The sequence below is a fragment of the Eptatretus burgeri genome, chromosome 3 (assembly GCF_056783735.1).
Source record: "Eptatretus burgeri isolate ZD-2024b chromosome 3, Ebu_testis_v1, whole genome shotgun sequence".
Classification (NCBI taxonomy): domain Eukaryota; kingdom Metazoa; phylum Chordata; class Myxini; order Myxiniformes; family Myxinidae; genus Eptatretus; species Eptatretus burgeri.
In genome coordinates, this window is record NC_140963.1 from 47,507,242 (window position 1) to 47,524,248 (window position 17,007).

Consider the following 17,007-nt stretch of genomic DNA (forward strand, 5'->3'; position numbering starts at 1 on the left):
AATTAGGTGAAGCTTAAATATGTCTCGTATAATGATACATTCTCAGTTTATAATTGAAGATCTTGCCAGAATGTTGGCACTGAGGTTCAGGTAAAGGTGATTCCCTCATTACCTCCGCCATCGAAGGTGGAATGAGGTTGTGTTTTCACCTTTTTTGGTTCGTCTGTTTGTTTGTTTGTTTGTTACTTGGCGAATTTTTTTTTTTTTTTTTTACCAAGTATGTTGGTCTGTAGCATTTGTCTGTCTGTTTGCCTGTTTGTCACACAATTTTTGGCCACAGTTTTCAAGCAATCGTTCTGAAATTTTTTGTGTCTGTAGTTGATCGGACAAGGACAGCAACGACTAATTTTGGTGAAGATCCGAATCCGGATTTAAATGATTCTTCAGCATTGAGACATATAGCTAACAAGAGCGCAAGTGAGCACAATATACGCCTGAAAAAGTCACTGTGACACACACACACACACACACACACGCGCACATGCACGCACACACACGCACACACACAATTATATATTCAAACACGTCAATTTATGAAGAACACGAAGGTATATACAGAATTGTGCTACTACATGGAAAACAGCATCCTAGTTGCCATGGCAACCACTTTAAATGACGAACGTATGTCGCGACACACCATCTCCACAGTCTGTACCTCAGTACCAAATATGAAAACGTGAAAGTTGAAAACTTTGGGAGTTAGAGTGTGGACAGGAACGGACGGACGGACGGACAGACTGACCGGTATCACATAATACGCCCCGATATATATATCGGGCGTAAAAATAGCACAATATCTTAAAAGATTATCGATGGATTCGGAGGAAACTTTGTGGACATGTTGGGTGTGTGACAAGGACAAATCGATTAAATTTTGGTGAACATTCAAATCCAGATCTGGAGACGAGAATTATTTAATTTTTAACTGATTGTTCACCATTGATTGATGGGACTAAAAACGACATTGCATGATATCTTAAAAAGTTATGGACGGATTTTGGATGAAACTTTGTGGACAACTTGGGTGTGTGAACAGTACTAATTGATTAGATTTTGGTGAAGATCTGAATCTGGACCTGGATTCGATAATTTTTCAAGTGCTTCTTCACCGTTGAGAGATTGGACTAAACCGATACCAAAGGTGGAAGGAGGTTATGTTTTCACCTCCTTTCAAAAACGATACCGAAGCACAATATCTCAAAAGGTTATGGATAGATTCCGCAGAAACTTTGCGGACAGGTTGAGTGTATGAAAAGGGCTACTTGATTCAATTTCGGAAAAAGATCCGAATCCGGATCCAGATACGAGAATTGTTTTAAGTGATTCTTCACCAATAAGAGATGGGGTGAAAAACTATGTACAGCATGATATTTCTAAAAGGTCTGCATGATTTGTGACAAAACTAGGTCGATGAGTTGGTTAAGTAACAAGAACAAGCTGATTCGATTTTGGTTCAGGTTTGGATTCAGATTCGGCCGACCAGTGGGATACAAAATGCAATCTGTTCAGTCTGGCAGAGGTATGTGCTCTACCGAGTGCCGTTCCGTTTCGCCAAATGTTGCTCTATGAGTGATTTTTTGTTTTTGTCTATTTGTGTGCAGGATATCTCAAAAGGACGGATTTGGATGAAATTTTATGGACAGGTTGGGTGTGTGACAAGAACGAACCGATTAGATTTTGGTGAAGATCCGGATTTGGATCCGACAACTAGAATTTTAAAAGTGATTCTTCACCATTGAGAGATCAGGCCAAAATGATATGTAGCACGAAATCTCAAAAAGTTGGGGACGGATTCTGATGAAACTTAGTGGACACGTTGGGTGTGTAACGTCAATGAACTGATTCAATTTTAGTGAAGATCAGAATCCGGATCTGGACACGAGAATGATTTAATTGTCAAAGTGATTCTTCGCCATTGAGAGATTGGGCCAAAAACGATTTATGGCATGATATTTCAAAAATGTATTGGGCCCGATATGTTCTCGTGGATCAGGCATTGTGTAGCGGAGGTATGCGCTCTACAGAGTGCCCTTCGAGTTCCATAAAATGTATGTCTACATTACGCATCCGATGTGGTAAGGAATTCGAAAATTCCACCATATTTGTGTATGTACTAAACACAACTATTAATACTACTATTTTAATCACCCCAACTAATCGCACATTCCTTTGAGATATTTAGCTCCACCATCGAAAGTGGAAGGAGGTTATGTTTTTACCCATGTCTGTCTGTCTGTGTCTGTTTGTTTGTTTGTGTGCAGGATATCTCAAAAAGTTGCGGACGGATTCGGATTAAATTTTGTGGATATGTTGGGTGTGCGACAAGGAAGAATTGCTTAAATTTTGGTGAAGATCCGAATCCGGATCTGGATCTAATATTTTTTTAAAGTGATTCTTCATCATTGGGAGATGGGGCTAAAAACGATATATCGCCTGATATTTCAATAATTTTTTGCGCCTGATATGTTCTATTGGATCAGGCATTGCACAGCGGAGGTATGTGCTCTACCAAGTGCCCTTCTAATATTGGGAATGTTTTTGGCCCAAAGTATTTCACGACATGGCTGGCCAGACTTGACATTCAACTGAAGGTGACAGGAATTTGTAATGTGTTGAGGGTGTCGGTATGAACTCCTTGTGAAAGATGCTGTGGGATCTTTAAAGTCCACAAACCACCATTGCTCACAGATGGGTCCTCTCATGTAAAATATTTTCCCATGGATGGCACACTGATTGATGCATTGACTTGCATGTGAAAAACCAGGGTAACAGCTTATAGCTGAGTTGAGATTCAAACTCGGGCTCGACAACTCAAAGGTGAGTGTGAATACTTTTCAGCTCTCCAGCCAGCTCCTGTCTGTGATAAATGGAGGGCCCATAAATATATAATGGTCGAGCTTTCGGAGTGTGGGGGATGCTCTTGATTCTGGAATATGTATTACAGGCCTTTGACCAGAAAGACAATTTTCGGTCATGTCCATGATGGGTTGTTACGATACTTTGACCAATAATAATCTGTGGTTTGTATCAAGGAGGGATGGGCATTGAGGAACAGAAATTAATGAGAAATGGATGAAAGGGAATAGTGTGGAGGGTTAAATAAGTTAAGCTGTGTGACTGGGTGAGGATAGGGAGGAAAGTGGACTGATTTAATCTAAGAATTGATCATCTCATGAACAACCCAATCCTTTCTTTCGTGAAAAATATACATTTATGTGATGATGTTTCCAGGAATCATGTTCCTAAAAATGGGGAAAATGTTCTTAAAAATTGCAAAATTAACTCTGTTGATGAATCTTTTTAAAATATGGCAAAGGTGGTTCTTAATGAGAAATTGAACATTCAAAAAATGAGGAAGTGATAGATATTTCTTGTCTTGTTAATCACTGTTGCCACTGAGTACGATTGCAAAGTTCAGACAATATAAATGGCTGGTTTCCATAGATGAGGTGCATTTTGATTTTATACTCAATCCACTGCAAGATGTGTTGAGAAAGGAAGAAATAAGATGAGTGTATTTGCTTTGTATGCTATCGAGACAAACCTGTTTGTAGGGAATTCAATGAGCTATATTTTTCACACCAACTGGCACTCACTGCATTGTCTACAGATTCTAGTTGATAGTGTGAATAACAGACTGCACAGTAAGAAAGATAACTTTATCAACTAAGATTATACACAATTGGCAGAAAAGAAGCATCTGTTTTTACCTTCCCAGAGGCAGCTATAAATGCAAACGAATTCCATTTTTGGTCAGGTAGCCACAATGGTTTGAATGAAAATCTCTTTTCAATTTTTGAGCATCGTTCATTCTTGAAGAATTTCAATGGTCAATGACAAATCACACAAACAATGGATTTGCACATATCTATCTTCTGTATGAGTTGCTGTGGACTATGATCCATCCAATGGGACCATACTCTGTGCAGAGCATTGGTGCTGCCTAAGTAGTCACCTGGGCTATTGGGCACAATCCTGGACAGGTCACCACTCCGACACAGGATACCAGCATGCTGGCACTCATTTTGCCGACATCCGAAGGATGACGGGCAGAGTCAACCCCACCTGGTATTAATTCAACAGACAATTAGGATTTGAACTCCGGTTCCTAGGATCCCAAGCCCACCACACTACCCATTAAGCCAACACCAGCCAACACCAGGTGGACTATGATGATATTAAATAAAGCTTCAGCAATGGCAGCAACTTTTAACTCAGGCCCACATTGAGTCAGAAAATATTTCAGATTATGCAGATGAGTTTGGACAAAACAATAGCCTATTGTCCATCATTGCTGTCATACATTGGTGGGATATTCTATAATTGGTAAGTCAGGAAACAAAATACTTTTAGAATGCACTGTCTTTTGGGAACAAATGGGTCACAATACATCTGCTTGTGACTGAATATAAATTAACAAATGCAAAACACATGCTCTCATTTTAGCACAAATAAGTCATTTTTCCTAATATTTGGAATTTCATTGACTTTTTTGACTTTGTGGACAATGGTTATATACAAAATGGCCTTCTTGCACCATATCGTTCGCATTAACCCCTTGTGTATATATATATATATATATATATATATATATATATATATATATATATATATATATATATATATATATATATATATATTTTACACTGTGAATGCAGCTCATAAGAAATTGATTCTGCAAGTGAGAGAACATGTGCCTGCATCCCTTGTGACCCTTATCCGCAGGTCTTGTGACTCAATGATTCACGCAGGACCAACAGTGGATTTAAGTGACATGAATCTCCGAGACAGGAGGCCGGCTGTGGCTGGAAATGATAAGAGCTTTAAGCAGAGAAAGCCACAATAGAGCGATGGGAAGGTGTTTGGAATAGATAGCAATCAGAAAAAAAAAATTGCAAAAAGTCTAAGCTTTGCACGCTGAAAGTTTTCTTCCACAATAATTATATAATTTTGTGTGAAGTTAAGATTTCTTCATGATTATTTTGCACAGCCATTTTACCAACTCCAAGGACTGCATCTGGTAATGACAGATGAATGGTGAGCAAGGAGTCCTGATATCACTGTGAGTTTAGTGAATTAGTGAAGTCAGGCGAATCAGATTGTACTTTAGCATCCATTTTCCGAGCAATCCTGTAACTAGGGAGAAATCCTATCATTCCTGGAAACCATTCAGTGTTCCATCCCATTGTAATGAACTCCAAGCAACATCTTATGCCATAGGCCATAAGGTCATTCCATTGCTTTCTCTGAATCTTCTTTTGCTCTCCTGAGGAGAGAAAGTACAAAGTGACATTAGCGAGGACACAAAAAGCCATTTAGAGCTATGGGGTATGTTAGCCAGCTGCTATCAGGCGCACACTTCTGCAATCAGGTATTTCACAGTATAGGTAGAGACCTATATTTTTGAGTAAATGTAGATATGTAGATTCCACAACGAATTCGCATATTCATGCACGTACAGTGCCAAAAGAAAGTCGACACCCCCTTTCAAAATTTTCACATTTTGTTTCCTGGAATTAAATCAGACGTTTTCTACCTTTATTTACACATCGTAACCCACAACTTCCAAGTGAAAAACATATTCTACAAATTCCAGAAAATTAATTAAAAATACAAAACTAGAATATCTTGGTTGGATGAGTGTCCACACCCCTCATAATAGCAACATTAAATTAGCTCAGGTGTAACCAATCAGCGACAAAATCACACACCAAGTTAATTGGCCTCCATCTGTGTTAAATTGCAGTGATTCTGATTATTTCAGAATAATATAGGTTTCCTCTGCTGGGTCATGCATTTCACAGCAAAGACTCAACCTTGAGCACCAAGGAGCTTTCAAAAGACCAGGATAAAGCTGTGGAAAGGCACAGATAAGGAATGGATTGCTTGGCGAGCGATGAGTAATCACCGATCGTCATATAAGCACCATGCACCCGGAGACGCCCAGAATGTCAAGCAATGTCCGAATTGGCCAAATGAATACTTTTTTCTTTTTTTAGCAGTCAGAACTACTGCTGAAGTCAATAAAGAAGTTTAAATTTGGAAATTTGGATCAGATTAAGAGATTATAGAGGTTATGGCATGTGTGGAAATTATAAAAAAGCCACAAACACTGCCACCCCCATGTGTCATAAGTACTGCCATAAGTACTGCAATGTATCCAGTGATTTGTAGGTATGATGGTCAGGCATTTGATCTTCTTCGTTTTGAGCTTGATCTTGATTTTCGTTCTCTTTCTTCTCGCCACCCACAGGGGCCGAGGGTCTATGCCTTTTACCACCCTGGAGCTGTGGCAGCATCCCCGGGCTACATGTCGGGGTAGGTGTCGAGCAGCCATTGGGTTGTATCATCATCCAAAACACGCAGACCGTGTGCCCCACTTGGGGCACGGTATATGGGACAGCAAAGGATGACATGGTCTGCGGTTTCTTCCTCCACGCCACACTCACAAGCTGCAGAAGGTGCCACACCCCATCTTTGCATATTTGAGTGGAATCGTCCGATGCCGGTATGTAGACGGTGTAGTTGTACCCAAGCCAATTTTGGCAAGGGCATTCCAGTGGTATGGGAACCGATGTCGGGAATGAAAGCGCGGAGTCTGGTAGAGTATATCCGCCATTCCGCGCTCCAGTTGTGATCCGCCCAGTGGGCTGCACTGATGTTAAGGTCATTGGCGTTTTTCAGCAACAACTGTGCGGCAGGCACAAATGGGTGTCTTAAATTCGGTCACCGAGGTTGCTCATTTGATGAAGTAGAGAGCTTGAGATGAAGCAAATGGTTTAGCTCCAGTGCCCGGCGAGTGAGAGGCAGAGTGGCTTCTTCACAGTGAAGCTCAGTGGGTTGGATGCCTGCGAGGATGGAAAGGTTGTCCGTTGGTGTAGGACGCAGGCATCCAGTCACAGCATGCAAGGTGCCGTTGATGGCAGTGTCGATCTTATGTGAATGAGCACTGCGGCACCAGACGGGCGCACAGTACTCGGCGGTGGAGTAGACCAGGGCGAAGGCTGCTGTACGTAACGTGACAGCGCCCGCACCCCAGCCGGAACCCACCAGTCGTCTCAGCAGCGCAGCGCGGGATGTTTGCTTCTTGCGTAGTGACTCCAGGTGTTGGGGTACGTGAGCGACCTGTCCAATGTTACCCCCAAGATATTTTGACTCAGGGCAGAAGGACAGGGTTTTCCATCAATGTTGACGTTTAGCTCACGTTTGCTTGCCTGTTGTTCAAATGGAAAACTGCCGACACTGTTTTGGTTTCGCTGAGCTTCAATGTCCATTTCTGGAGGTATGCCGATAAAGTAGACATGTCCTGGCTCAGAGTCCCCTCTAGTGTTTCCCACTTCCTTGACGGGTGTACGATCGCCAGGTCATCCGCATATGCTTACTTTGCAGAGACCGTGTTCGGCAGGTCATGAGTGTAGATATTGAAGAGGAGGGGTCCAGGACCGATCCCTGTGGGACGCCGTTCTTTAGATGTCGTAACCTGCTTCACTGTCCGCTACCGGTGGTGAGGGTGAAGCTTCGGTTGTGGACAAGCTCCATGATCATTCGGACCATGTGCCTGTCTGGGAGCAGGCGGAGCAGTTTGCAGGTGAGGCCGCGGTGTCATACAGTATCGTAGGTGGTAGTGAGATCGAGGAACACAGCACCGCTTTCTTTTTAGCCTCAAAGCAGTCCTCGATGTCTTGGGTCATAAGAGTGACCTGATCTACAGTAGATTTCCCGCGCTGAAAACCAGCTCGCTCCCGATGGAGAAGTGGATCTATAATTGGTTCGACGCGGGCATAGATAAGACGCTCAAGGATTTTGAAGGGGACACAAAGGAGAGATATCGGGCGATAACTCTTCGGGTCCCCTGGTGGCTTATGAGGCTTGGGGATCGCGATTACTAGGGCTCTTCTCCAGATTTTGGGGATTTTGAGGTGGCGCAAGCAGGAAGAGAGGAATTGGCATCACCAGGATTTCAATGCAGAGCCAGCATGGAGTATAAGTTCCAGGCAAATGTGATCGGGGCCTTGAGGCTTGTGTGGCTTCAGAAGTTGGAGGGCGGTGGCGAGCTCATCCGGGGTGAAGTCATCGGAGATACTTTCGCCATCTGGTGTTTCCGCCCTCCAGAGGTCAGACACCTCTTTGGCCACAAGTCGAGATGACTTGTGGCCCCTCGCTTCGTACACCCCGTTCCTCACCAGCTGGGTCGCAATGGCGTTAGCAGAAACGGGGCAATGGCAAGGGGAGCATGCTGACCGGCCAGTGAGGTTGTTAATGATACTCCATGCTTTGCGGCTGGAGTGCGAGAAGTCGATGGCGTTGACTGCTTCGGTCCACCACTCAAGCTTCCTTTGGTCGAGCCGCGCGAGTAAATTGGTGGTGGCTACATTGGAAGCGGTGCCCGGTGGGGCACAAAGGAAGGAGCGGTAGAGGGTCTCGCACTTGGAATCCCAGCACGGCGTATAGTTGTTTCGGCGGCCGCGTGGGATTGCTTTCTTCGCCGCGGATGTTATGGCATTGCAGAAGTCCTGGTAAGCTTCGTCCATATTAATGGTATCGGGTGGTGGTAGACCCGTGATGGATTTGTTTGTAAGGAGGCTGTTGCGATTCCAGTCGGCCTTTCTGAAGTTCCATCGCTTCACCGGTGTGCTCGGGACGGGTGCCACGAGCTTAGGAGCAGTGATAAGCGAGGGTCGATGTTGGGACCGCGGGAACTTATTAAGCACACGTCTGTCAGGTAGTGGGCTGTCAGGGTCAGCACTCGCGAAGGCCAGATCGTCCCCAATCCCCAGCATCCGGAGAGGAAACTGGCTACACCCTTCGGATTGTAAAGGAGGCCAAGTTTGTTGTTTGCTGCCCAGGTAGCCAGACACTCTCCATCATTGCTACTGGTGTTATATCCCCAGTCAACGTGCTGGTAATTAAAATCGCCAGCATAGAGGCTGAGGGAGGGGAACGTGGGTTACGACGATGGGGATATCCGCGAGGGTGGGGGCTTGTAGACGTTGATGATGTTATAGTTTGCAACATCCACGCACACCCACTCAATCTCGGCATCAGCCAGAGATTGACCAACGAGAGTCCAGCTCAGGCTCTCGTGGACAAACGTGGCAAGGCCGTGCTTCCTGCTTTTAGTAGACCCAGCTAGTGCATAGTGTAGAAAGACTAGCTTATCTGCAGAGGTGCAGTGGGTCTCTTGGAGGAGGATGACGAGGGCCCGGTTCTTATATTATGGGCAAGCTGCTCGATGACATTGATCTTGCTTGTCGTAAGGCCCTCGACATTCAGCTGCAGTATTGTGGGTCGACAGTACTTGTCGGTAGCATGGGCGCCGCCGCACCCTAAAAATGGCGGTTCCCTCGCCAACCTGCTGCTGAATAGCCCGGGTGGAGGCTCAGATATGACAGGCTTGGTTTCGCATACCGTAGTATTTGCTACTTACAGGGGGGACCACGTGAAGGTGCCTATCTCCTCCCCCTCCCTCCCCCAAGGCATTTGATGATATGAGTGAGGAAAGTGAAAAAACACTGTTTTTTTTTTGTTGTTTTGTTTTTGTATACCTTGCCGAGGCTCGTATGAGAGCTAACACACAACTCACAGCAAGGGGGCATGAGACAAGAGGGGCGGGAGTGGAAGGGACAAAACAGTGGGGAACAGACACATTAGGTGAACTGTGGAAGGGAGAGGGATGAGGATGGGACGGGGAACATGGCGAAGAGAAGATGGACATTACAGGGACTTTCAGGAAGGAAAGCAGGGGAATTGAAGGAAGTGGGCTTGGGTGGATTATCGGGGGTAGAAAAGATCGAGGATTTGGATGGGGGAAGATAAGAGGTGGTGGTGAACAGCTGTTTTGAAAGCCTGGAGGGAAGAATGGGAAAGAATAGAGTGAGGAAGTTTATTCCAAAGGCGGGAAAAAAGACGAATGAAAGAGTGAAGATGACCAGTGATTCGTAATTTTAGTAGTTTTACCAGAAGGGGGTTGTTGGCGGACCTTGAACGCCCTGTGGAAATGTGGTGGGGACAAATTGCAGAGAGAGCAGGGGGGGCAAGGCTGGAGAGGAGTCGATAGAAGACAGAAAGACCACCGACCAACCTGCGGTGATTGAGTGAGAGGCCCAAAGACTCAGCTTCATTGCGGGAGATGCCGATGATCTTAAATGCCCTGGTTTCGACAGCATGAAGCCGAGAAAGGTGGGAGGCAGGAGCACCAGCCCAGAGGGGAGAGCAGGACTCCATCAGGGTACGGACAAAAGCTTTGTAAGTGGTCAGGAGCTCAAGATGGCCGAGGAAGGACTTTGCACGACGGAGGATTCCCAGTCGGCGACTGGCTTTTGAGGCGAGGTTGGAAATGTGACTTTCCCAGGAAAGGTCATGGCAGATAGTGAGACCCAGAAGCTTGAAAGAAAAGACTTCTTCCAGAGGATTGTTGAGAAAGTGGATGGGGGGGTTTTCTAAACCGTCCTTTCGAAGAGACATCGTGAGAGTGTGAGATTTGTCTGGATTGAAAGACATGTTCCACGTGTTGGACCAGTTTGTGATTTTATCCAGATCTGCAGTGAGCGAAGAAGCTGCTGCTTGCCGGTCAGAGGGATGACAGATGGTACGGCAGAGGGTGGAGTCGTCGGCAAAGAGAAATAGAGGATTTTCCAGAGAGTCGGAGAGATCATTGATGAAAACCAGAAAAAGAACAGGGCCCAGAATGCTACCTTGAGGAACTCCAGCCTGCACAGGAAGAGGGGATGAAAGAACTCCATTTAGGGCCACACGTTGACTGCAACAGGAGAGGAAGTCTGCGAGCCATGAGTGGAGATGGCCTTGAATACCATGGGAAGAGAATTTGGTGAGTAGTGCATTGTGCCAGACTGTGTCAAAAGCACGTGATATGTCCAGGGATACGGCTCGGATTTCCTGTCTGGCATTGAGGACCTCCATCCATTGATGGGAGAGCAGAAGCAGCATATCCAGGGTAGAATGACCTGGTCTGAAACCAAATTGATGATTGGAAATCAAGCCATTGGAGAAGAGGAAGGATTTCATGTCTGAAGCAATGATGGATTCCATAACCTTGCTGATGATTGGGAGAAGGCTGATTGGTCTGTAGTTACAGGGATCTGTTTTTGCACCTTTTTTATGCAGCGCAGTGATGTTAGCAGATTTCCAAGCAGATGGCAGATGACCTTGGGCAAATGAGAGGGTGAATAGAACAGAGAGAGGGTGAGCAGAGCAGAAGAGCAGGCTTTGAGGACACGTGGGCTGATGCTGTCTGGACCGGTTGCAGAATCTGACTGGAGGTTCGAAAGCAAGCTCTCCACCTTGTCAGGAGAAAAGAATACAGAGTCCAGGGACAGTTGGGTGCGACTGGGTAAAGTGGGTAGAGAAAGTGATGGGTTTAGGACACAAGATTTAACTGCAAACACCGAGTTTAGACATTCAGCTTTATCACGTGTGGTATCAGCAGTGCGGCCATTTGAGGTAAGGGAGGGGATGGAGGGGGAACATACACCAGAAACAGATTTGATTAAACGCCACCAGGATTTTGAGGAGGGAGAGAGGTTTGAGAGTTCAGACTTGAGATGAGAAAGATGTTGTTTTCTGTCTCTCCTGAGGGTAGATACACACTTGTTCGGAGCTTTGTCGAAGGAACTGAGATTGCCCTCAGTTGGGTTTGCTTTCCATGAGGCAAAGGCAAGTTGTTTCAGGACAACTGCCTCGCCACAAGCTTCAGTAAACCAAGGGCGGGAGGAAGGTAGGACAACTGAACACGAGAGGGGAGAAATGTGTGCATGAGGGAGAGCAAGTTTCTTTGAAAGAATTCCCAGGATGAGTTGATGTTTGAGAAAGTAGTGATAGGAGACCAGTCTGGAAGTTTGATGGCTGCTCGGAGACCCTGCCAGTCGGCTTGAGTGAAATGCCAGACTCAACAGCGGTGAGGTGGTTCTCTGATAACAGCCAGAGAGATGTCCACTTTGACAAGGACATGGTCAGAAGAACCGATTGGAGCGAAGGAAGAGCAGCAGATATTGTCAGGGAAATTTGTCAAAATCAGATCCAGAAGAGATGGAGTACCATTGGTTGAGATCCGGGTTGGGAAGTTGACCGATTGAGTCAGTCCTAATGAGTCGCAGAAAGCTTTTGCTGAGGTGCCATGGCAGGTGAGAGAGGTACCCACACCTAGCCAACTGGCATGATGACAATTGAAGTCACTTGATCACAAAGAAACTGTTGCGGCTTGTTCCAAGTCAAGGCATTGTTGAGCTGGCCAAAAAAAATGGAGAATTAAGACCCCAGCGAGGTGACCAAGGATGACCCTTGATAAAGGATAATTAAATAAGCTCATTAATAACCTTCAAAAGGGGTGTTTAAATTAACCCAAACAACCAATTTTCATTAATGCACTACCTTGGAGTTCCCTTAATATGCCTCCAAAGTTTCAGGCCACTAGATTTCATAGTTTTGGAGTCATGGAGTAGATGGTCTGACTGTCAATGACAACTTTGTTCCAGGCACCCTTTATTTTTATATGCAAGTATTTAATGATGCATGTATTCAATAGATTAATGCAAAAAGCAAATTGCTTTCTTTTGTTTAAATGTCATCTTCCCATCGTAGTCGTCGAGTTTGAGGAGGAAGTAAAGAGAAAGTGTGATGCTAAGTCTCCAACAGCTTGAGAAGGTTGAGGAGATGAGCTTTCCCAAAACCTTGAATGATAATCTGGTACAGCTTTTCTTTATCAGCCATGGCTTTGTCGAGAGATCTCACAGTAAACTAGCGATTGAAGAAAAAGTAACCCTGAGAAGTCATTCTATTTTGCATATTCATGTCCTTTAAATTGCACAATTTTATTAAAAACATGTTTTTATATTGCCAAGATCTGTACAATAAATGTTATAGTATAATAATGGAATGTAACTTGCAAAAGTACAAAATTAATATTGTTGGTGCAGTTTTGATGACTATTCCATCATTGTTTTTTCCACAGACACTTAATCTCATTTGCAAATGAAACCAATTGAACATATTTAGAAACGATTACATCACTCTGAGCGATTAGTCTGATGATGTCATGAAAGGGATTCTGATTGCTGAGTGGTCTTCTTTTTCAAATATATTTTGTTGTAAATGAAAAAAACAACGGGATAAATAGCATCCCCGGATTAAGGTATGGAATAGGGGGAGGGTTAATTAATATTTTTGGGGGTGTGTGTTTAAGCGTTACAGAGTGATCCAGAGTAGTGGAGGTGTCAGATTTGAGTAAAAAACGTGTTATGTAATTTTAGAATGGCCTCTAATCACATATACAAAAGGTGGTGGGAAAGTGCGGGAACCACTCCTTCCCATGCACGCTTCATTATATCAATGGGTGTTGTACCTGCAGAACAAAGACGACCAGACATGACATCCATGATAACTGTACATCACATACAGGGGTGTGACAAACAAAGCTATTGACTTTTTAACACGTGTGTAAGTTTGTGGTGAAATTTTGCTTTCTCACTCTTTTGCATTCTTTGAATTTACTGGTCAGGATTCACCGAACCAATTTATTTCTCCCGTCGCTTTTCATTTAATGTGACCTGATCCATTTGACCATATGTGTCCTTCCTGCAATCAACACACTGTCCCACATTTACAAATGTCATCAAACTGTGTCATAGATATCTGCTTCATTTCTTACTTATTCACTCCAAAATAAATTTGATGTTAATTGCACACGCTTTTAATTCACATTTATTTTGTTTGATATCCCTTGTGGATTACACCACAAACTGATTTTAGGACATATTTTCGATATTTGGAAATGTTTTTTTCCCGCTAGCTCAAACATTACATTAATAATATATCAAGACAAGAACAACGTGCTGACCTTTATCGATGTCATCTTTAAAAAAAAAAATCTGAGATGTGCTAAAACAATTAGGCATTGAATTGTCTCTTCCTGTAGAGGCCTTTTCCCAGCATTGCCTTGAGCCAAAACACATGTGCTGTTAAATATAACGCCTGCATTGCCTACTCTTGGAAAGTTTAAAACTAGGTACGAGACAGCCAAATATCCCAGAGATCTTGCTTCCTTCTAACACACAAAGACGTTTGAATGCTCAGTTCCGTTTCATTGACTTGTATTATACAAGATGCCTTCATCTATTGTGCAATGAGCCATTGTCATACCACACAGCATAATACAATTACATAAATAATTTTCTTGGCAATGCTTCCAGAAAATCAAAACAACAATTCAAGATAATTAGAGATAACTGTCATGTTTATCAGTCATGTGAACAGATTTGTTGGTAGTGCTTTTCTTTATTTTCTTTTTTTCCTTTACAGGAGCGAGGCTCATGGAAGAGCAAGGTACAACTAACAGCGGGCCAAACATCAAGGGAATAAACAAACAAGAAAAGAGGAGAGGGATGAGGTGAGGAAACTGAAACGAGCAAGTAAAATGGTCGAATTCGAAAAAGTTAATGGGGCTCATAAAGATATAATGAATCAGGATAGGGATGACATATGGTGGTGGTGCACTGAGTGCTTGGAGTCCAGGATGGATGAGTGAGGCAGAACAGCCTCTGGAAGGTGGTTCCATGGATTGGAGAAGTAAGGAAGAAAACAGTTTAGGTGTGAAGTCAGCCTGGATTTTGGACATTTAACGAGGTGAGGGTTACTGGAATAACGCATGCATCCTGCAGTTGATGGGGAAGGTCTGAGGACTGAGAGAGCAGAGGGAGCAATGTTAGAGAATAGATGGTAGAAAACAGAGCAAGCACTGACATGAATGCGATTTGAGACCAACAGACCTTTTATTTCAGCTTCATCATGGGGGGTTCCAATAATTTTGAGAGCTTTCGATTCCATAGAATGCAGGAAAGACAGATTTGATGTTGTACAACCAGTCCATAGTGGAGAGCAGTACACCTTTAAGCTATGGACAAAGGCCTTGTGGACTGAGTAATTCTGATTTTCCAAGGAAAAACTTGGATCGATGGAGGATGCCCTGTTTGCGGCTGGCTTTGGAGACCAGCTTTGCTATGTGGTCGGCCCTGGAAAGGTCATAGCAGATGGTGAGGTCGAGAAGTTAAAGATAATGAACCTCATTCAGTGGATGACCAAGGAAATATAAAGGTGGGTCACTTTGACGACCATTCTGGAGCGATTGGGTGAGATTGTGAGATTTTTCAGGATTAAAGGACGTGTTTTATTTTTCAGACCAGACTCCAATAATTTCCAGATCAACAGAGTGAGATGCAGCTGTTTTCTGCCTATCAGAGGGATGGGGATACTGTACGACACAATGTGGAGTCATCTGACAAACGGAATAGAGGGTTTTCCAAAGCATCGGATCGGTCATTAATATAGATGATAAACAAGACTGGGCCCAAAACGCTGCCTTGGGAAACTCCAGCCTCCAATTAGAGAGAGGGAAGGAGAGGCATTGGTGGCAACACGTTCACTGTGTGAATGGAGGGTGTCAGAAATCTAAACAACAATGAGCATCTCACTAAAAGGAAGACACACAACGTTGTGAGCAGATTTAAGTGAGCCTACACATTTGCAATCAGAGAACCACTTTCTCGATATTACTCACTATATTCTGAAGGCACAGAGAGACTATGATGATTAGCGAAGAACAATGGTACAGATGAGAAAGTACGTGATTGTTAATATTAAAAACCAAGTTCTAGCAAATTTGATGAGTGGATGAAAGTCCCTCACAAAAAGATAGTATGCCCCATTATGCAAAGCCTTTTTTATCGTAAACTTTGGTTGTTAATACAGTCACCAAAGAATAATTGGTAACAAAGTTGTAATACCTTCAGCCTAATAATGTGGAACTCATGGTACAGATTAGAGGTGGCTCAAGCTTGAGTACCGATTTACTGATAATCTTGTAAATTACGGGAGAACTGTAGGTCTTCACGTGGCAAGACAAGTCTTATTTTTACAAATATCTGCTACTGAGCATTAAAAAAAAAAACTTTTCAGGAAAGATTTCCTCTCTGATACTACATAATGCAAAAAAAAAACAAGGGTACTGCGATGTTGACAAAAACGAAACATCGGTTAGGAACAGCATGTACTTGGGGAAAGGTAATATGCCCAAGGTGAACCATGACACACACTTTAGGATCTGATGTACATATATATATATATATATATATATATATATATATATATATATATATATATATATATATATATATATATATATATATATATATATGTCTCAAAAAAGTAAACTCAAATCGAGCATTAGTAAATGCTGTTTGGTGTCGCAGGAAATTTTCTGTAAATGAACAAAAGGGATATGGGGACATGTTTCTCGTCAGGGGAGTCAGGATGCCCTGAGATCTGATACATAAATGCTGTAATAGTAACAACTGCACAATAATTTATACAATTCCTCAAAAGGGCATACCTATGTAAGACAGATGGCATACCAGAAAATTTTCATTAACCTGCCTCAATTAGTTACCGAGATATGGCCTGGACAGGAAAAGGTTGATTGACGGATGGATGAAGTATAAAACTGGCAAAAGGCAAATCTACATGTGTCAGACTACATTCCATGTAAGTTTCATCAACATGCCTCCAATACTTACACAGATATCGCCTGCAAATATAAAACGAAATGGACAGACAAACGGATGGAGGGACAAAAACGACTATGACAACACCCCTGAGCCCAAATGCATTGAGGAGTTAAAGAAACACTGTAAATCATTATGTCTCCCACCCCACATACACTATCTATATCATGTTTCCTTCCCCTCCACTTTCGTCCCTTTTCTTCAGACCTCCCAACGTCCCACTCTCACCCCCCTTGCACTCTCCAAAGTTACTTTTCCTCCCTTATCCTTTTCTCTTTTCTTCCTTTTCCTCAATTTTATTTTTCACAAGTCTGCTCCCTTAAAGAAGAAGCATTACATATTTAGCAGAAATCTGAGTGTAATTTTCACTTATAAACAGCACCTTGATGACGGAGCCTGTAGGCACCTAAGTACAGCAATTTTATGGCAGTGATTC

At 43.3% G+C, this 17,007-nt stretch overlaps 1 long non-coding RNA gene across 1 annotated transcript in view; it reads left to right on the forward strand.

The window, feature by feature from the left end:
- Positions 1-13,795, forward strand: part of LOC147029809 (uncharacterized) — a 71,722-nt gene extending 57,927 nt beyond the window's left edge. The window contains exons 4-5 of the long non-coding RNA XR_015056093.1: positions 6,254-6,461; positions 12,598-13,795. This is a non-coding gene — a long non-coding RNA (uncharacterized LOC147029809). The remainder of the gene's footprint in view (positions 1-6,253; positions 6,462-12,597) is intronic.
- The last annotated feature ends 3,212 nt before the right edge of the window (positions 13,796-17,007 follow it).